Source organism: Dermacentor albipictus, chromosome 6 (assembly GCF_038994185.2).
Source record: "Dermacentor albipictus isolate Rhodes 1998 colony chromosome 6, USDA_Dalb.pri_finalv2, whole genome shotgun sequence".
NCBI classification, from domain to species: domain Eukaryota; kingdom Metazoa; phylum Arthropoda; class Arachnida; order Ixodida; family Ixodidae; genus Dermacentor; species Dermacentor albipictus.
Genome location: NC_091826.1, coordinates 60357633 through 60379735, shown reverse-complemented (window position 1 = coordinate 60379735; position 22103 = coordinate 60357633). Strand labels below are relative to the sequence as shown.

Sequence of the window (22103 nt, the reverse complement as noted above, 5' to 3'; positions counted from 1 at the left end):
GCTCGAACAGCGATTCGTGCACTAGTGCGGTACTTAAAGTGCACGGGCTTAAGAGACCGCTTATAGTGTCATTGTATAAGGTGTCCCTCCCACATGTACTCAGTGCTGACTCTCTCCCTTTCTTCCTCTTTCTATTCCCCTTTCCCTCACCCCCAGTGTAGGGTAGCAAACCGGATGCTGTTCTGGTTGACCTCCCTGCCTTCCCTACCCTTGCTTTCTCTCTCTCTCTCTCTTGCCATGCAGATTCCGGTACGCGTTATGAAGTGTCCTTCAGCTGTCCAAATTTAAGGAACTTCCCAAGCAATCTTTACTGTCCTAAATTTGGCGGAGAAGCGTTCACTGGCGACCGTTTAGTCGGCTCCGGTATGAACTGGAGTGGTGACGTTGTGACCGTCGATAAGGACATCGAAGCTGGTGGCTATTGGCCTTGCTTTGCAGTTTGTTGGGGGCGTCTGATAACGGCTGCGTAGCGTTTACCCGTTCTAGTTATGTCTGGTGGTCAAGACTTCTGCCAGCAGCATTTCTTTTTGCTTCCAGTCTTTGTCTGGGTGGCGGCGTGTTCTTGCTGCTTCGTCGAGATAGTTCTTACGACGTCGCCGTCGGTGGCGGAGGATCTTCGGTATTTCGACGAAGAGCAACCGCATCTCCATCACTTGCTGCTTTCAGTTTTCCGGTTAAAGGCTAACAAACCAGCCACTCGTTGGGCCTGGCGATGGTGAATGGAAAGATCATTGGGGTCCGCACGAAGTCGCGTTGATGCTATCGGTGATCACAAGAGGTAGTTCGCCGAGCTGTGGGCACGGCCAGTTGACAAGTGAGCCTTCGTAGCCCCATCTCGCGGTATGGGCATCGGCGTTATACGTGGTTCGCTTCTTCGTAATGGACGCACAGAGAGCAGTGGTTGGGAGCCCGCCAAATGTCCGTCTTCATTGGGGCGTTACGTGGGCTCATGAGACGTGGGGCGGCAGTGGCGGCGATGACTGCTGGTGGTGGAATCGAGGCCTTACAAGGTGGGAGGGAGGAGGGGGGGGGTACCGGATGGCGGGTGATGACGTCGTAAGTCATCACTTCCAGCAGAGATTGCGGGAATTAGGGCTACGCTTTGGAAATTCTCAGTAAACGCGGACGCTCAGAGGCACTACGTTGCGGGAGACACTGGTTTCATTTAACGCGCCCCCAATGCAAGAGACATGGGCGTTTTTGCATATCGCCCGTGTCCGTGCATGTCGCCGCGGCCTCGTGCTTGGCATTGCAACACCATAGCCACTATGCCACCGAGGCGGGCTTGGCTTTTGATATTTATTTGCCCAAAAACTCTCGCGTAGAATGGTGACCAAAGGGGTTACTGTTGGAAAAAAATAAAAAAAGCACACAAAATGGCGTAATGAAAGCCTAGGGCAACGGTACGTATATGTTTCGTTGAGAATACAATTGTTGATCGTATCTTATTTTCGCGAAGCCACATTAAGTGTGTCCTAGCTGAGGTACCTTTTACCTGTATATTTGATCACCCCTCACCACGAAACGTAGGGTTCATATTACTTCCGGCTTTCCCTTTCAAAACACTTTCGTTTTAGACAAAGAAGGTGTTGGAGGCGTAACCACAAGCTTCGATAAGAAGCAAAAGTATAAGTAACCTAAACTTAAGAGACGTCCAAATGAAAAAAAAGGAAATGTCGCGTTGCTTCGTAGTACTGCGAAGAACATTCGATCATAAGTAATGAAATGTTGGCGCAAATGAAAAAAAAAATATTACTGAAAGAGTATCTGGAACAAAATAATTAGAATTATTTTGAAGGAAGACTAAATAGTCATATTTCATATTTCATTCTCAAGTGGAATAATGCCGTCGAGGTGATCTCCAAAAGCTTTGTTGCTGTTCGGCACCAAATTTGACGCACCGTAATCCTGATTCTCAGTTCGGCTCACGGGTAAGCCGCGTGCAATTTCAATGTATCTTTTATAGTTTTTTTGTATATGTATTTATATTTATTTCTTTACATTTGCATGTCTCCCGAAAATTGAAGCCAACAAGTTCGGCGCCATGGTCACCCGCACTTGGCAGCACCATCTCACTCGAAGAACGTGGCGTGCATCAAGCCCTGTTCCTGTACTCGCACTTGGAAGTGAAACAAACTGGGTTTTCTATTTCGTCCGTAATAAATAAACGTCCTATTAATCCTTAACTCTTTGGTTGCTATGGCCTTTGCTTTGTTCGCATATCTGACATTTGTTTTGGTAGCTGCGTGAAGAGTTTCTTTTTTTTTCAGTTTCAGTTTATTATTATTTCAATACAATGAATGGTGAGAGACAATATACAAAACGAGGGTCCCAGAGTCAAAGACTGCAACGGGACTCTTGGTTAATAATAAGAATGGAGATGTGTAATAAACATGAGCAAGCTAACTAAAAGGAAGAAACACAGTCGCGAAAATACAGCACAGAAAAATTACATTAACGAAAACAAATAGTCTGTATACAATCCCATAGTGCATAAAAGAACTGTCAATACATACAACTATATAAGAATTGTGATTGCTTGTACGTGATCAAATATCGAGCATTGTGGCATATTTTGGCCATGGTCTGGGTGTACTCACGGCAGCGCGTCGCCTTGTTGAGTCGCATAACCTACTTGATTTAGTAGAAAGATCAAAGTGTCGAATTGTATTTGAATGCATACGGTACTTGTCCTCAGTTTTCTCTTCAGTTGACATGAGCTGACACTTTCTTGTATTTTTATCTTTCTCTATTATCGTCCTTTGCTGGAGTCATTGTGCATTGTGCTAACTTTTAAGCTACAAAGTGGCTGCGGGTATTTTCCATGTGTGGCTTTCTTTTTTTTCGTTTCATTCGAAAGTTTGTTACAACACTGATTGTTTCTGTGTTCTGTTCTTTTTTTAGGAATAAATTATTTGAGCAAAATTTAGCTTGCTTAGAATTAGCTGTTTACTGTTGGTGTTTTTTTTTCCTGATTTACGTTGTATTGTAAACGAGTCGCATCCTACGAGGCCGTACCTTACGTTAGAGACTGTGCTGGCAGCGCTTTAGTCCTTTCTGCAATGGCCCTCATTGTGTGCCGTATTTTTATGTAGTCTCATAAGCTATGGTAACGCTGATTCACTTTTGTTGTTCTTAATTTTGCAGCTAGGACATAGTCATCATTTGCTTTGTTTCGTGCTTAGCGACGCAAGCAAATCATTCAACGCATCGTGCAGTGGGGTTTCATTTCCAATGCTCGAGGTGAACTGCGCCTTGTTTGTGATTTTTTGCGCTATGTGTTCTATTGCTAGTGCTTTTTTGGGGACATTGTATTGTTCGACGTGACCAACCTTCGCTCAACGGACAACTGTGGCGCCGACTCAGTAAGTACTCCCCGCATCAGCAAGTTTATTTAGGCAAAGTAAAACCTAGTTGCGAGTAAACGCTTATGCTGTCGCTTTCTGCGAAGTTCAATTCATAACATCTCTTACTTCCGTGTATGTAGCGGACGAAGCTTTGAAAAAGTTACATTTTTGTATTCAGAGCCCTCACTCTCATTTAGGAAGATTTATTTATCCTCCTAGCTGCTCTCCGTGATAACGAAATGTAATTTTCTTTTTGTGTCCTTCCACTCGGGAACCGTGATCTAACAGCTCTAAAACAAGGTCACGTAAAAAAAAGAGAGAGCGTAATGCCTCACTGCAGCAAGGCCGAATGCTTATAAGCTTAATTTCGAGAGGAATGTGTGAGCGTCCACTTCATGCTGCTGATTGCCAGACCCGGAAGTGCTGCCACCACCGTAGCGGCTCTGCACTGAGTGCTCCACCCACTTTTGTATCGTCCTACCCATTCCACGTGCCCGATAAAAATAAAGTTTCTCAGCCTCCCTGTTTTCTTTATCTCACGCTCATAACTAAATGCGGTTTGCTTGGGCGACGGCGGTGCGAATTTTCCCGTTCTTACCTATCACGTACCACTTCACACGACTGAAGGTTATGGGCTTTTCTGGTGCGCGATTGAATACACGGGAGAAAGAAAAACGTAGTGGACATAAAGGGAACGTCGGCTCAGGAAATATGCTTCTGCCATCGTTGATTGGCCAAGGCTTGCGATAAAAATAAACTGCGAAAAGAATTGTGGTTGGGAAATATTTGGTCGCGCTGCAATGTTTACATCGCGTTTGTAAGCGATGTGAATAAGAATACTGCTGATAAATTTTTTTACTGAATACTGCCTTTTCCTATATCACAACACGGCGCTTCCAGTTTTAGCCTCGTATACCTCGATATAATATTTAGCTTTGCGTTATCTCTATTCGTTTGGTTCAGTGTAACTACAAGGAAAGGGGAGGGCCATGTTTGCTTCAGCAATACTCATCTCTATATGTGTTTCCAGCCGACGCGATGATTGTGCTCGAAGAAGAAAAAAGCTCCACTGCAGTGACAGTTTAGAAAGAAAGGTGTCAGATTGAAATGCATAGACAGAGCTGCGTGTAAACCTGATATCGTGACCTAGATAGCATAATCACAAGCAAATTCATTGATTGATTTAAATCAACAAGAAGAAGAGGTGAAGCCGTGGGCCCGATTTTTTGCCGCAAGAAATGATATGCTGACATCAGATAACGAAACCATGGAAAGCATCAAGGGCAAAAGCAAAATGGACGAAAAAAAAAAACTCGCCGCTGGTTCGATCCGAACGTAAGATTTCCGTTTGGCTTCCACCAGCCACATGGTTTCTTTCTTGCGCACTTACATTTCTTTTACCTCATCGTTTCTGTATTTTCATAAAACATCATATATTTTTCAAATCCCTCTTCTTTGGTTCATTATGGGCTGGCCTGAAGAGGTTCTGCACAATTGCGGAATTATTATATTTTAAATGTACGAAGACACATTCACCCTGTAATGTGGTCAAACCTATTCCGCGGCACTGCGCATGTAGTTTAAACATAGAGAGAAAGGCACCGGATTGATGTCTGCCAGACATACGAAAACAGTTGAGGGAGAGTTCTTCTGACCCTTCCACAAAGGTTCGCGTTCTTAAGCAAATTTTTTCTGTATGTACAACGGCGACTCTTCTATATGTTGCGTAATGTATCTATAGTTAAAAACAAATCAATATCTTAATCTTGTTTGGACCTGCCTTTCCATACACAACCACTCAGTATTGAAACAAAACAAAACAAAAAAACTATAATTGCACATGACGCATCATGTGTTATAGATCCGCTCAAAACAGGGGCCTTGAGATTGGAGGGGGCCTGTAGGGGGAACTGCAAGTCACGTATCAGTGACTTCATTGCCTCCTCGAAATACTTCATGCAAAAGAGAGGCCGCTACGCAGTCCGGATCTCCGCAAATGCAGAACCACCGTTATTCAGAATAGTACGGGGACATAGCTGCAGGACATTTTAACAAGCTATGGGCTTACCTTTTTAGCCACGAAAGGCAATTATGCGTATTCGTTTAGTCATCTCAAAACCCGCCATCTGCACAAGCATTAGCCAAGAGAGTGATATATGTGACGAACTAGCACTTTCCAGAGATCAGACCAAACCTTCCTGCGGCGACATGTTAATTTGATATAGGCGTATCCTTTTTTTCTGCGTAAGCCAATTTTTGCATAACCATTTATTTATTACAATACGCGGCATCAGCATGGGGAGTAATGTATGCCCCAAACCAGCGCTTTCCAGACAACTGGATGGACCTGAAGGCGGCACGGATCGAAAGGCCGCTAAAGGTATAACTTTATTTTTTTTTCTACGAAAGACAAGTTTTGCGTAATCGTTTATTCACCCAAAATCGACATCAGTGGGTGCATTTAGTCGACAGAGTGATGAATGCGACGAAACAACGCTTGCCACAGTAGTCAGTGGACCTTCCTGCAGCCACTGCTAATGTGCTATAGACTTACCTGTATTCCACGAACGACAATGTTCGCATATGCGTTTATTCACAACAAAACTCGAGATCAGCACCCTCATCAGGATTGAGAGCGACGTCTGCGACGAACCAGAGCTTTTCAGAGAATAGGCTTTGCAGTAGCGACACTCTAATTGGTGATAGGCTTATCTCTTTCCTCGAAATACAAGTTTTGTATGTCGATTTATTCCCTGCCAAACAGGGCACCATCATGTGCATTAGCATACAGACTGATGTATATGCCGAAGCCGCGCTTTGCAGAGAAGTGGGTGTACCTTAAGGGAGCGACAATCAAACGGGCTATAGGTTTACCTTATTTTTTCACGAACGACCATTTTTGTATATTAGTATTGTCATCATCATCATCCTCAGCCTGGCTACGCCCACTGCAGGGTAAAGGCTTCTCCAGCTAGCCCGGTCACGTGCTAATTGTGGTCATATAGTCTATGCAAACTTCTTAATCTCATCCGCCGATCTAGTTTTCTGCCGTCTCTTGCTAGGCTTCCCTTCTCTTGGAATCCAGTCCGTGACCCTTAATGACCATCGGTTATCTTCCCTTCCAGAGAGAAATTTATTTACAGAAAGGCAGAGAGGTCGGCCTGAGCTATAACTTGCTCTGGCCTGCTACTCTACTCTACACTAAGGAAGAGGGACACGTTTGTTTCCCCACCCAATCTGCACTCTTCTTATCCCCCTTAACGTTACACCCATCATTCTTCTTTCCATAGCTCGTTGCGTCGTCTTCAATTTAAGTAGAACCCTTTTCTTGAGCGTCCGGGTTTCTGCCCCGTACGGGAGTACTGGTGAGAGACTGCTGTTATACACTTTCTCTTGAGAGATAATGGCAACCTGCTGTTCATGATGTCAGAATGCCTGAAAAACGCACCCCAACCCATTCTTATTCTTCTGGTTATTTCAGTCTCATGATCCGGATCCACGGTCAATACCTGCCCTAAGCTGGTCATCAGCCCTTGAATTAGCATTGAGAGTGATATTTGGGACGAACCTAAGCATTCCTCAGAATTGAGTCGGCCTCGCTGCAGCGACAGCTTCATGCGCCATAACCTTACATTATTTTCAGGGAAGCACAATTTCGACAGCTACATTTATTCATTGCGTAACTAGTTGTCAGTCGGTGCATTCGCATGGGGATTAATGTATCTAGCGGACCATCCCTTTCCAGAGAATTGAGTCGAACTTGTTGTAACAGCACTGAATTGGGCGATACGCTTAACTTGATTTTTTAAGAAACCTAACCTGCGCCTATACGTTTATTAATCGTACAAATTAGAATCCCTAGGGTGCTGAACACGGTATCACGGGATTGAATCCGGGCCGCGGCGGCCGCATTTCGATGGGGGCGAAATGCAAAAAGACCCGTGTATTTGGATTTACGTGCACGTTCCAGAACCCCTGCTGGTCGACATTTCCGGAGTCCTCCACTACGGTGTGCATCGCCATCAGAAAGTGCTTTTGACACGTAAAACCCCATAATTTATGCATTTTAATCACAATCATGGCGTGCGTGGGGAATACTGTTTTCGAAGAACCAGTGCTTTGGAGAGAAATAATTGGACATGGCAGAGATGACATTTTCATGGCCTACGCATAATGTTTCGTTTTCGATAACAATAAACGGTTAATATTAGTTCATATATCCCGTAAACAGGCGTCAGCGCGCACATTGGGATTGATGCATGCGAACAACCGGTGCTTTCGAGAAAAATTATTGGACCGGGCTGAGACGATATATTCTATATGCCTACCATTTTCTCATTTCCTCGATGTAATTATTTGCACCTGTTCGCTTATTTATTGTGTAAATGGATGTCAGCAAGTGCGTGGGTATTGTTTTATTTTCGTGATGATTCATGATTTTGGCAGAATAATATCGTGGGCTATTGGCATACTGTTGCTTCTTTTTCAATTTTTCGATAAAATCAATCTCCGTCTATTCGTTTATTTATCATGAATATGAGTGTCAGCGCATGAATAGGGTTTATTATATGCGAAGAACAAGCGCTTTGAAGAGAAATTTTGGCACCTGGCTGAGTGTTAATTTTCATGGGCTCAATGTTTTTTTTTTTAATTTCTCGATAAAATTACTCTGCGCCTATTCGTTTATTCATCGTGGATATGGGTGTCACCGCATGCATAGAGTTTATTGTATCTGAAGAACCAGCGCTTTAGACATAAATTTTTGGACCAGGAGGAGGAGGAGGAGGAGGAAAAACTTTAATCTGGTCCTGTACAAGGTGTTGCCACCTGCCTGGCTAGTTCCATGTTGGGACCGGGAGGTCAAGCCTCCTAGCCCTATCACGGGCGTACTGGACAGCCAGGACTTGAGGGATATGATCAGGAGATCTGATCATTCCTAAAAAACCGATTCCGGGAAATGCCAGGGCCGAGCGACCCACACTCCCAGAGCAGATGGTCAAGCGTGCATATCTCCTGTTTGCATGCTTTGCATATAATATTCATGTCTGCAATGTTATACCATTTCTTTATTTGTGCAGGTGAATAATAAGACTCTGTCTGTAATTGTCTAAGTGTAACTGCTTGTGCTCTGTTTAGCCTATAGTGAGGGGGTGGAAACTCCCTCTTTCCCATGTAGTAATGTTTTGTAATTTCATTGTATGTAATGAGCGTATCTCTATGTAAGTTCTCCAATCCAGCAGAATCAAAACCATATGTAAAAGCGGCCCGGTCTGTAAGGTCGCGGGCGACGCTGTTGGCCGATTCATTTGGATTGACGGGAATGCCATCAAGTGAACCAAGGTGCGCCGGGAACCAATAAATGTAACGTGTAACATTTGTTTGCCTTTTGTTAATTATTCTCGCAGCCTGCGGGGCAATCTTTCCCCTATTGAAAGCTCTAATAGCCGTTTTCGAGTCGCTATATATTTCGATGAATCTATCGTCTGTTAGTGCCAATGCAATGGCAACTTGTTCAGCGTCTTCAGGTTTGTTAGTGTAGACCGTGGCGCAGTTTGTGCAATTGCCCTGGTGATCCACTACCACCGCCGCGAACTTAGTTAGATCTTTGTAGGCAGCCGAATCGACAAAGCAGGCTCCTCTGCCCCCTTTATCCATTTTCTCGATTAACGCCCTGGCTCGTGCGACTCTCCTGTTGATATTATGTTTTGGGTGCATATTCCTGGGTAGAGGTGCGACAATTATGTTGTCTGCGAATTCTTGATTAACTTTAACGTACTGTGATGAATCCGTAATGGGGTTGATCATGATCTTGTCCAGGATTGATCTTCCCGTGCTGGTTGTAGATAGTCTCGTAATTTGTGATGTTTCTTGAGCCTCCGCGATCTCCATGGTCGTGTTGTGTATTCCTAATTTGAGCAGTTTTGCAGTGCTGGTTCGAATTGGGAGCCCCAATGCGCTTTTAACAACCTTCTTGATCACTGCGTCAAGCTTTTTGAGTTGAGACTGCGTCCAATTGTACATGGCAGCGGCGTATGATATATGACAGAGTACGAATGAGTTGATTATCCTGATGAGGTTATCTTCTTTCATGCCCTTGTGTCTTCCTGCCAGGCGCCTGATCATCCTGCACGCGTTATCCGTTTTAAGGGTGATTTTCTTCACCTCGGTATGGTTTCCACCGTTTGCATCAATGAAAAGCCTAGTACCCTGATCACGTTGACTCTGGGTATATTGGCACCATTTTCTGTATGTAGGTGTATATTGCTTTCCGATAGAGGTTTCCAGCCCTTAGGCCTGCCCCCCTTTTCACGTCTATAAAGTAGTAACTCCGATTTGTGGGGGGAGCACCTGAGTCCAGTGGGCCTCAGGTATTCTTCCACCGTCTTGATCGCTTCAGTCAGTGCGTCCTGTATCTGCCCTTCACTGCCACCAGCACACCATACAGTGAGATCATCAGCATATATGGTATGGTCAATGCCGTTAATCTTGCCCAGCTTTCTGGACAGACCAATCATGCACAGGTTGAAAAGGACGGGAGAGATCACCGATCATTGGGGGGTTCCTCGATCTCCGAGCTGAACCACTTCCGAGTTTGTGTCTCCGACCTTTATCTTCGCCGTGCGTGCTTCGAGAAAGGATTTGATGTATTTAAACATCCTCAACCCGAGTCCAATGTCTTCTATCGTTCTGAGGATGTACTCATGCTTGATTCTGTCGAACGCTTTTTCCAAGTCTAATCCCAATATGGCCTTAGTATTTCTAGAATATCCGTCGAGTATGTGGTGTTTAATTTGCTTCATGGCATCCTGCGTGGAAAGTGCAGACCTAAAACCCAGCATGTTGTGAGTGTATATATTATTGTCCTCTAAGTGGTCTTTTAGCCTGTTAAGGATTGCGTGTTCAGCGACCTTCCCCACGCATGATGTAAGTGATATTGGCCTTAAGTTGTCCAAGCTTGGAGGTTTACCCGGTTTGGGTATTAGTATAACCTGTGAAGTTTTCCATTCTTCTGGGACTTCGCCTGAGATCCATGCTTCATTAATGAAGTCTGTCAGCGATTCAATGGACGGCTCATCGAGATTTCTAAGTGATCTGTTTGTTACTCCATCAGGACCGGGGGCTGAATTTCGATTTAGTTCACTTAACACCCTCCGGATTTCGGATATGGTGAAGGGTTGGTCGAGTTCCGGTTGAGCGGCTCCCCTGTATTCTGATGGAAGTGGCTGGTCCTGCTCATTTCTAACTGGTAGGTATTTGTCAATTAGTTGTTTGGTAACTGTTTCGATGGGCTGATCCCTAAGGGCTACGTGTATGGCTCGGGCAAGGCTGTGTCTTTGGTTGGCTTTAGTGCCTTTTTCATCCAGCAGATGCTTGATCAATTTCCACGCCTTGCCGTTCCTGATTTGCCCATCGATTGACTCACAAAACTCGTCCCACTGTTGCTGGCAGAGGATGTTACAGTATTGTTCGATTTGTTTGTTAAGTTCTGCGATTCTTTTTCTGAGCCTACGATTTAGCCTTTGTGCCCGCCACCTTCGGGTTATGGCTTCCTTGGCTTCTATTAAGTGGGCAAGTTTCGAGTCCATTGCCTCTACATTAGTATCTGTAACAATTCTTTTGGACGCTGTTTTGATGTCCCTTCTGATGCCCTCACACCAGTCTCTGAAATTGAGTTTGGTGGTTTCTTTTCCGCTTTGGGCTCTTAATTTACGAAAAAGGTCCCAATCTACGACCTCGAATTCTCGAGTTCGGCCTTTCTCAACTTCCAGTGTGACTTCTATTACGTAATGATCGCTGCCAAAATTCATGTTTGTATTAGTCCATGAAACATGCTCTGTGTTCTTAATGAACGTAAGGTCAGGTGTGGTGTCTCTGCAGACAGAATTGCCAAGCCTTGTAGGATGTGTCTTATCCGTGACTAAGACCAGGTCTAGCTCATCCGCGTGATTCCACAGATTCCTGCCCTTGGCATTCGTCCTAACGTAGCCCCATAGCTCGTGGGCTGCATTGAAGTCTCCTAATATAATCAGAGGTCTACTTCCAGCTAAATTAGTAGCCTTTTCGAATAATCTCTTGAAGTGTTGTTTCTGGTGTTTCGGATTACTGTAAATGTTGAGTACGAATAAGCTATTGTTCCTTTGATTTTTGTGTGAAGTTGGTACTACAACCTCAACCATGAGGTACTCAAGGTGTTTGTCTATGACGCCTAATTCATGTGGGATGTGTGTAAGCTGCTTATTTACAAGCACGTACAGGCCCCTACCGAACGTTTGACACTCTATGGCTCTGTATCCAGTGAGTGTGACATATCCATATCCTGTCTCTTGAAGTGCGATAATATCCGGTTTAGACTGAAGTGACCTAAGGTATTGCTGGATGATGGAACGTTTGTTATTGTACCCCCCGCAATTCCACTGCCATATTCGAAATTCCCTCTTATTGTGAGCCATATTGCATATTCATCTCCCCCGCCTGGGGAGTTAGTGTAGCTCTGAGGAATGACGACCCGCATTGTTCCCTTACGTCCATTAACATAGTCATCATTTCCAGGGTTTTAATTCTTTCGCCAAAAGCCTTCAGTCCCTCCTTAGGGTCATTCAGTGCCGTCTGTATATGGCCTACATTCATTGTCAACTGTGAGACACTGTCCATAAGCATCTGCATGTTGTCTTTAAAAGACGCCAGCGCTTGTTTGACTTCCTCCATCTGTGTTTCAGTGTTCTTGAGTTTACTTTCAACAGCCCTACGCTTGGCTGACATTGGGCCTTCACCAGCAGGCGCCGGGACTGGGGCTTCTTTGCGTGTATTAGTGCTGTCTTTGTTTTCTGCTTGTTTAGCCTCGCTTAAGAGTTTCCTTATTGCCGTCATCTCTCTAATCATGTTCTGATTCATTTCCCTTAGTTCTGCATTCTCTTTCTTAAGTCTTTCTATTTCACGATCCTTACTTTGCTCTGGGGGTGGGTCACAAAGCATGGCACTTACCGGATCGGTACGCGCGTCGTCGGCCCAGATAAGTCTTGTTTTATTGTTGTCCCGGTGAGGAGGCGTCTTGTCCGCTATGGCCGTTCCCTTGACTTTGTCGGCCCATGTGGATCCGTTGATTCCTTCCCCGGGTTTCGATGCAGCCTGTTGGCTCCGATCTCTTGATCCGGATCGCGTCCTGGATTGGGATCTGGATCTGGGTCGGGATCTGGACACGCTTCTTCCCCTGGAGCGTGAGCGACTGCGGGACCTCGACCTGCCGCGGGACCTTGAGCTTGGCTGCGTGTCGTTATTGTCCTTGTTGACGTTGGTTGCTAGTGCTCTTTCGTTTCTCCGTTTTCTGACCACGTATGGAGTTGTATAGCGCTGCTTACACACTTTGTCCGCAGTTGGGTGTGGGCCACCACACAGTTCACACCTGGGTTGGCACTGATGTTTGCCAGTCGGATTCACTGCACCACAGCCTCGGCATATTCTCTCTTGCGGAGACGGGCACACATCAGCTCTGTGACCGAGCCGACCGCAAGCGTAGCATACGTCGACTTGTTTCTTGTATAGTGAACACCTTACAAGGACCGGGCCATATCTGACGAAATTCGGAACCTTGTGTTCATCAAAGGCGATGATCACCGTACCGGTATTCTTGATTCTTTTAACGGCGAGAGCCAAAGGGTTTCTTGAGTTGACTATGTTCTTCTCCAGCTCCGTCGGGCCATCTGCTAAGTCAACGTTCCTTATCACTCCCTTGCACGTGTTGTGAGGTGCAGCCTCATATGCGTTGATCTCGAAGCTGCATCCATTCAGGTTAATTGACCTGATTCTCACATATTTCTCAGCATTCTCTCGTTGCGGCGTACTCGCCACAATTATGTTTTGGTTCACGTTCGGGCATATGATGTCTGATGCAATGTGGTCCGAGCTTAGACCAGCTGCTTCAACGATGGTTTTGCCTATCTTGGTAGAGCCAATCTTGCTAATATTGAGTCCGCCGCGTGGTCGGAGTATGATTTTAAAGTGATCTTTCGGCAAGTATGGCATTCGGGATGCCCTGGCGACCCTGTTCTCGACTCGACTGCCGTTCTCGAATGTTCTAGGCGACGTAGCCATATGAGGCCTAGCTCCGGCTGAATTGCCGCTAACAGCGGATCTGGTAGAAATTCGCCTAGAAACTGCTGCCTGCCATCCGTACTCTTCGGTGCACTTGTCGGGAGGTAGTTCCTCCCCATCCATCATGTCTTGCATGCCTGACTCGCCTCCAATTCCCACACTCAGGCAGCACCTGGCCTAGCGCGGCGGCAATGGTGGCTGCTCGAAAAAGTCTCTTAAAATGTGAATAGTCGACCCACCGTAGAAATCCTGGTGTCGCCGTAATCCTCTTGATGCTAAGCGTCGATTGATGTAACCGAACCAAGGATACACTCAGACTAATGGGTCGAAACCGATGTTGAAAGCGGGAGCCGATCTTTCTCCATGTTCTTCGATGCTTCTTCTTCTTCGTCCACGGACCAGGCTCCGTGGTTATTTTCATGGGCCATAGGCGCACTGCTTTCTCACTTTCTCGATAAAATTATTCTGAGCCTATTTGTTTATTTATCGTGGATATCGGTGTCAGGGCATGCATAGGGTTTAATCTATGCGAAAAACCAGCGCTTCCGAGATAAATGTTTGGACCTGGCTCCGTAGTTATTTTGAAGGGCTTACCACTTTTTCAGTTTTCCGGCGAAAATTATTCTTTGCCTAATCATTCATTCGTCACGTTAAACGGCGTCTGTGCATGCCGGCGAACTGATATATGCGGAGAACCAGCGCTTTCGAGACAGTTTATTTTTCATCGGGAAAACAACACTATCATGAGCTATAGGCTTACCATTTTTTCAGTTTTCGGGGGAAAATTATTCTTTGCCTAATCATTCATTCGTCACGTTAAACGGCGTCTGTGCATGCCGGCAAACTGATATATGCGGAGAACCAGCGCTTTCGAGACAGTTTATTTTCCATCGAAAAAACAACATTATCATGGGCTATAGGCTTACCATTATTTCAGTTTTCGGGGGAAAATTATTCTTTGCCTACTCGTTCATTCATCGCGTTAATCGGCGTCTCTGCATGCCGGCGAACTGATATATGCGGAGAGCCAAGGCTTTCGAGACAGTTTATTTTTCGTCGGAAAGACTATATTTTCATGGGCTATAGGCTTACCATTTTTTCAGTTTTCGGGGGAAAATTATTCTTTGCCTAATCGTTCATTCATCGCGTGAAACGGTGTCTGTGCATGCCGGTGAACTGATATATGCGGAGAACCAACGCTTTCGAGACAGCTTATTTTTCGTTGGAAAATCGATATTTTCATGGGCTATAGGCTTACCATTTTTTCAGTTTTTTTGGGGAAAATTATTCTTTGCCTAATAGTTCATTCATCGCGTTAAACGGCGTCAGCGCATGCCGGCGAACTGATATATGCGGAGAACCAGCGCTTTCGAAACAGTTTATTTTTCGTCGGAAAATCGATATTTTCATGGGCTATAGGCTTACCATTTTTTCAGTTTTCGGGGGAAAATTATTCTTTGCCGAATCGTTCAGTCATCGCGTTAAACGGTGTCTGTGCATGCCGGCGAACTGATATATGCGCAGAACCAGCGCTTTCGAGACACTTTATTTTTCGTAGGAAAATCGATATTTTCATGGGCTATAGGCTTACCATTTTTCAGTTTTCGGGGGAAAATTATTCTTTGCCTAATCGTTCAGTCATCGCGTTAAACGGTGTCTGTGCATGCCGGCGAACTGATATATGCGCAGAACCAGCGCTTTCGAGACACTTTATTTTTCGTAGGAAAATCGATATTTTCATGGGCTATAGGCTTACCATTTTTTCAGTTTTCGGGGGAAAATTATTCTTTGCCTAATCGTTCATTCATCGCGTTAAACGGTGTCTGTGCATGCCGGCGAACTGATATATGTGGAGAACCAGCGCTTTCGAAACAGTTTATTTTTCGTCGGAAAATCGATATTTTCATGGGCTATAGGCTTACCATTTTTTCAGTTTTCGGGGGAAATTATTCTTTGCCTAAGCGTTCATTCATCGCGTTAAACGGTGTCTGCGCATGCCGGCCAACTGATATATGCGCAGAACCAGCGCTTTCGAGACACTTTATTTTTCGTCGGAAAATCGATATTTTCATGGGCTATAGGCTTACCATTTTTTCAGTTTTCGGGGGAAAATTATTCTTTGCCTAATCGTTCATTCATCGCGTTAAACGGTGTCTGTGCATGCCGGCGAACTGATATATGTGGAGAACGAGCGCTTTCGAGAGTTTATTTTTCGCCGGAAAATCGATATTTTCATGGGCTATAGGCTTACCATTTTTTCAGTTTTCGGGGGAAAATTATTCTTTGCCTAATCGTTCATTCATCGCGTTAAACGGCGTCTGCGCATGCCGGCGAACTGATATATGCGCAGAACCAGCGCTTTCGAGACACTTTATTTTTCGTCGGAAAATCGATATTTTCATGGGCTATAGGCTTACCATTTTTTCAGTTTTCGGGGGAAAATTATTCTTTGCCTAATCGTTCATTCATCGCGTTAAACGGTGTCTGTGCATGCCGGCGAACTGATATATGTGGAGAACGAGCGCTTTCGAGACAGTTTATTTTTCGCCGGAAAATCGATATTTTCATGGGCTATAGGCTTACCATTTTTCAGTTTTCGGGGGAAATTATTATTTGCCTAATCGTTCATTCATCGCATTAAACGGTGTCTGTGCATGCCGGCGAACTGATATATGCGCAGAACCAGCGCTTTCGAGACACTTTATTTTTCGTCGGAAAATCGATATTTTCATGGGCTATAGGCTTACCATTTTTTCAGTTTTCGGGGGAAATTATTCTTTGCCTAATCGTTCATTCATCGCGTTAAACGGCGTCTGCGCATGCCGGCGAACTGATATATGCGCTGAACCAGCGCTTTCGAGACACTTTATTTTTCGTCGGAAAATCGATATTTTCATGGGCTATAGGCTTACCATTTTTTCAGTTTTCGGGGGAAAATTATTCTTTGCCTAATCGTTCATTCATCGCGTGAAACGGTGTCTGTGCATGCCGGTGAACTGATATATGCGGAGAACCAACGCTTTCGAGACAGCTTATTTTTCGTTGGAAAATCGATATTTTCATGGGCTATAGGCTTACCATTTTTTCAGTTTTTTTGGGGAAAATTATTCTTTGCCTAATCGTTCATTCATCGCATTAAACGGTGTCTGTGCATGCCGGCGAACTGATATATGCGCAGAACCAGCGCTTTCGAGACACTTTATTTTTCGTCGGAAAATCGATATTTTCATGGGCTATAGGCTTACCATTTTTTCAGTTTTCGGGGGAAATTATTCTTTGCCTAATCGTTCATTCATCGCGTTAAATGGCGTCTGCGCATGCCGGCGAACTGATATATGCGCAGAACCAGCGCTTTCGAGACACTTTATTTTTCGTCGGAAAATCGATATTTTCATGGGCTATAGGCTTACCATTTTTTCAGTTTTCGGGGGAAAATTATTCTTTGCCTAATCGTTCATTCATCGCGTGAAACGGTGTCTGTGCATGCCGGTGAACTGATATATGCGGAGAACCAACGCTTTCGAGACAGCTTATTTTTCGTTGGAAAATCGATATTTTCATGGGCTATAGGCTTACCATTTTTTCAGTTTTTTTGGGGAAAATTATTCTTTGCCTAATAGTTCATTCATCGCGTTAAACGGCGTCAGCGCATGCCGGCGAACTGATATATGCGGAGAACCAGCGCTTTCGAAACAGTTTATTTTTCGTCGGAAAATCGATATTTTCATGGGCTATAGGCTTACCATTTTTTCAGTTCTCGGGGGAAAATTATTCTTTGCCTAATCGTTCATTCATCGCGTTAAACGGTGTCTGTGCATGCCGGCGAACTGATATATGCGCAGAACCAGCGCTTTCGAGACACTTTATTTTTCGTTGGAAAATCGATATTTTCATGGGCTATAGGCTTAGCATTTTTTCAGTTTTCGGGGGAAATTATTATTCGCCTAATCGTTCATTCATCGCGTTAAACGGTGTCTGTGCATGAGGGCGAACTGATATATGCGCAGAACAAGCGCTTTCGAGACACTTTATTTTTCGTCGGAAAAACGACATTTTCATGGGCTATAGGCTTACCATTTTTTCAGTTTTCGGGGGAAAATTATTCTTTGCCGAATCGTTCATTCATCGCGTTAAACGGTGTCTGTGCATGCCGGCGAACTGATATATGCGCAGAACCAGCGCTTTCGAGACACTTTATTTTTCGTCGGAAAATCGATATTTTCATGGGCTATAGGCTTACCATTTTTCCAGTTTTAGGGGGAAAATTATTCTTTGCCTAATCGTTCATTCATCGCGTTAAACGGTGTCTGTGCATGCCGGCGAACTGATATATGTGGAGAACCAGCGCTTTCGAAACAGTTTATTTTTCGTCGGAAAATCGATATTTACATGGGCTATAGGCTTACCATTTTTTCAGTTTTCGGGGGAAATTATTCTTTGCCTAAGCGTTCATTCATCGCGTTAAACGGTGTCTGTGCATGCCGGCGAACTGATATATGTGGAGAACGAGCGCTTTCGAGACAGTTTATTTTTCGTCGGAAAATCGATATTTTCATGGGCTATAGGCTTACCATTTTTTCAGTTTTCGGGGGAAAATTATTCTTTGCCTAATCGCTCATTCATCGCGTTAAACGGCGTCTGCGCATGCCGGCGAACTGATATATGCGCAGAACCAGCGCTTTCGAGACACTTTATTTTTCGTCGGAAAATCGATATTTTCATGGGCTATAGGCTTACCATTTTTTCAGTTTTCTGGGGAAAATTATTCTTTGCCTAATCGTTCATTCATCGCGTTAAACGGTGTCTGTGCATGCTGGCGAACTGATATATGGGGAGAACCAGCGCTTTCCAGACAGTTCATTTTTCGTGGGAAAATCGACATTTTCATGGGCTATAGGCTTACCATTTTTTCAGTTTTCGGGGAAGAAATATTCTTTGCCGAATCGTTCATTCATCGTGTTAAACGGTGTATGTGCATGCCGGCGAACTGATATATGCGAAGACCCAGCGCTTTCGAGACAGTTTATTTTTCGTCGGAAAAACGACATTTTCATGGGCTATAGGCTTACCATTTTTTCAGTTTTCAGCGAAAAATTATTCTTTGCCGAATCGTTCATTCATCCCGTTCAACGGTGTCTTTGCATGCCGGCGAACTGAAATATGCGGAGAACCAGCGCTTTCGAGACAGTTTATTTTTCGTCGGAAAATCGATATTTTCATGGGCTATAGGCTTACCATTTTTTCCGTTTTCGGGGGAAAATTATTCTTTGCCGAATCGTTCATTCATCGCGTTAAACGGTGTCTGTGCATGCCGGCGAACTGATATATGCAGAGAACCAGCGCTTTCGAGACAATTTATTTTTCGTCGGAAAATCGATATTTTCATGGGCTATAGGCTTGCCATTTGTTCAGTTTTCGGGGGAAAATTATTCTTTGCCTAATCGTTCATTCATCGCGTTAAAGGGTGTCTGTGCATGCCGGCGAACTGATATATGTGGAGAACGAGCGCCTTCGAGACAGTTTATTTTTCGCCGGAAAATCGATATTTTCATGGGCTATAGGCTTACCATTTTTTCAGTTTTCGGGAGAAATTATTATTTGCCTAATCGTTCATTCATCGCGTTAAACGGTGTCTGTGCATGCCGGCGATTTGATATATGAGCAGAACCAGCGCTTTCGAAACACTTAATTTTTCGTCGGAAAATCGATATTTTCATGGGCTATAGGCTTACCATTTTTTCAGTTTTCGGGGGAAAATTATTCTTTGCCTAATCGTTCATTCATCGCGTTAATCGGCGTCTCTGCATGCCGGCGAACTTATATATGCGGAGAGCCAAGGCTTTCGGGACAGTTTATTTTTCGTCGGAAAGACTATATTTTCATGGGCTATAGGCTTACCATTTTTTCAGTTTTCGGGGGAAAATTATTCTTTGCCTAATCGCTCATTCATCGCGTTAAACGGCGTCTGCGCATGCCGGCGAACTGATATATGCGCAGAACCAGCGCTTTCGAGACACTTTATTTTTCGTCGGAAAATCGATATTTTCATGGGCTATAGGCTTACCATTTTTTCAGTTTTCTGGGGAAAATTATTCTTTGCCTAATCGTTCATTCATCGCGTTAAACGGTGTCTGTGCATGCTGGCGAACTGATATATGGGGAGAACCAGCGCTTTCCAGACAGTTCATTTTTCGTGGGAAAATCGACATTTTCATGGGCTATAGGCTTACCATTTTTTCAGTTTTCGGGGAAGAAATATTCTTTGCCGAATCGTTCATTCATCGTGTTAAACGGTGTATGTGCATGCCGGCGAACTGATATATGCGAAGACCCAGCGCTTTCGAGACAGTTTATTTTTCGTCGGAAAAACGACATTTTCATGGGCTATAGGCTTACCATTTTTTCAGTTTTCAGCGAAAAATTATTCTTTGCCGAATCGTTCATTCATCCCGTTCAACGGTGTCTTTGCATGCCGGCGAACTGAAATATGCGGAGAACCAGCGCTTTCGAGACAGTTTATTTTTCGTCGGAAAATCGATATTTTCATGGGCTATAGGCTTACCATTTTTTCCGTTTTCGGGGGAAAATTATTCTTTGCCGAATCGTTCATTCATCGCGTTAAACGGTGTCTGTGCATGCCGGCGAACTGATATATGCAGAGAACCAGCGCTTTCGAGACAATTTATTTTTCGTCGGAAAATCGATATTTTCATGGGCTATAGGCTTGCCATTTGTTCAGTTTTCGGGGGAAAATTATTCTTTGCCTAATCGTTCATTCATCGCGTTAAAGGGTGTCTGTGCATGCCGGCGAACTGATATATGTGGAGAACGAGCGCCTTCGAGACAGTTTATTTTTCGCCGGAAAATCGATATTTTCATGGGCTATAGGCTTACCATTTTTTCAGTTTTCGGGAGAAATTATTATTTGCCTAATCGTTCATTCATCGCGTTAAACGGTGTCTGTGCATGCCGGCGATTTGATATATGAGCAGAACCAGCGCTTTCGAAACACTTAATTTTTCGTCGGAAAATCGATATTTTCATGGGCTATAGGCTTACCATTTTTTCAGTTTTCGGGGGAAAATTATTCTTTGCCTAATCGTTCATTCATCGCGTTAATCGGCGTCTCTGCATGCCGGCGAACTTATATATGCGGAGAGCCAAGGCTTTCGGGACAGTTTATTTTTCGTCGGAAAGACTATATTTTCATGGGCTATAGGCTTACCATTTTTTCAGTTTTCGGGGGAAAATTATTCTTTGCCTAATCGTTCATTCATCGCGTAAAACGGCGTCTGCGCATGCCGGCGAACTGATATATGCGCAGAACCAGCGCTTTCGGGACACTTTATTTTTCGTCCGAAAAACGATATTTTCTTGGACTATAGGCTTACCATTTTTTCAGTTGTTGCGGGAAAATATTCTTTGCAAAATCGTTCATTCATCGCGTTAAACGGTGTCTGTGCATGCCGGCGAACTGATATATGCGGAGAACCAGCGCTTTCGAGACAGTTTATTTTTCGTCGGAAAGACTATATTTTCTTGGACTATAGGCTTACCATTTTTTCAGTTTTCGGGGGAAAATATTCTTTGCCAAATCGTTCATTCATCGCTTTAAACGGTGTCTGTGCATGCCGGCGAACTGATATATGCGCAGAACCAGCGCTTTCGAGACACTTTATTTTTCGTCGGAAAATCGATATTTTCATGGGCTATAGGCTTACCATTTTTTCAGTTTTCGGGGGAAAATTATTCTTTGCCTAATCGTTCATTCATCGCGTTAAACGGTGTCTGTGCATGCCGGCGAACTGATATATGTGGAGAACCAGCGCTTTCGAAACAGTTTATTTTTCGTCGGAAAATCGATATTTTCATGGGCTATAGGCTTACCATTTTTTCAGTTTTCGGGGGAAATTATTCTTTGCCTAATCGTTCATTCATCGCGTTAAACGGTGTCTGTGCATGCCGGCGAACTGATATATGTGGAGAACGAGCGCTTTCGAGACAGTTTATTTTTCGTCGGAAAATCGATATTTTCATGGGCTATAGGCTTACCATTTTTTCAGTTTTCGGGGGAAAATTATTCTTTGCCTAATCGTTCATTCATCGCGTTAAACGGCGTCTGCGCATGCCGGCGAACTGATATATGCGCAGAACCAGCGCTTTCGAGACACTTTATTTTTCGTCGGAAAATCGATATTTTCATGGGCTATAGGCTTACCATTTTTTCAGTTTTCGGGGGAAAATTATTCTTTGCCTAATCGTTCATTCATCGCGTTAAACGGTGTCTGTGCATGCCGGCGAACTGATATATGTGGAGAACGAGCGCTTTCGAGACAGTTTATTTTTCGCCGGAAAATCGATATTTTCATGGGCTATAGGCTTACCATTTTTCAGTTTTCGGGGGAAATTATTATTTGCCTAATCGTTCATTCATCGCATTAAACGGTGTCTGTGCATGCCGGCGAACTGATATATGCGCAGAACCAGCGCTTTCGAGACAATTTATTTTTCGTCGGAAAATCGATATTTTCATGGGCTTACCATTTTTTCAGTTTTCGGGGGAAATTATTCTTTGCCTAATCGTTCATTCATCGCGTTAAACGGCGTCTGCGCATGCCGGCGAACTGATATATGTGGAGAACCAGCGCTTTCGAGACAGTTTATTTT

General features: G+C 44.2%; 1 long non-coding RNA gene across 3 annotated transcripts in view; it reads left to right on the top strand.

Moving 5' to 3' along the window:
* Nucleotides 1-2186, top strand: part of LOC139061113 (uncharacterized) — a 705274-nt gene extending 703088 nt beyond the window's left edge. For all 3 annotated transcript variants that reach the window (XR_011515178.1, XR_011515177.1, XR_011515179.1), the window contains one exon: nt 2028-2186. This is a non-coding gene — a long non-coding RNA (uncharacterized lncRNA). The remainder of the gene's footprint in view (nt 1-2027) is intronic.
* The last annotated feature ends 19917 nt before the right edge of the window (nt 2187-22103 follow it).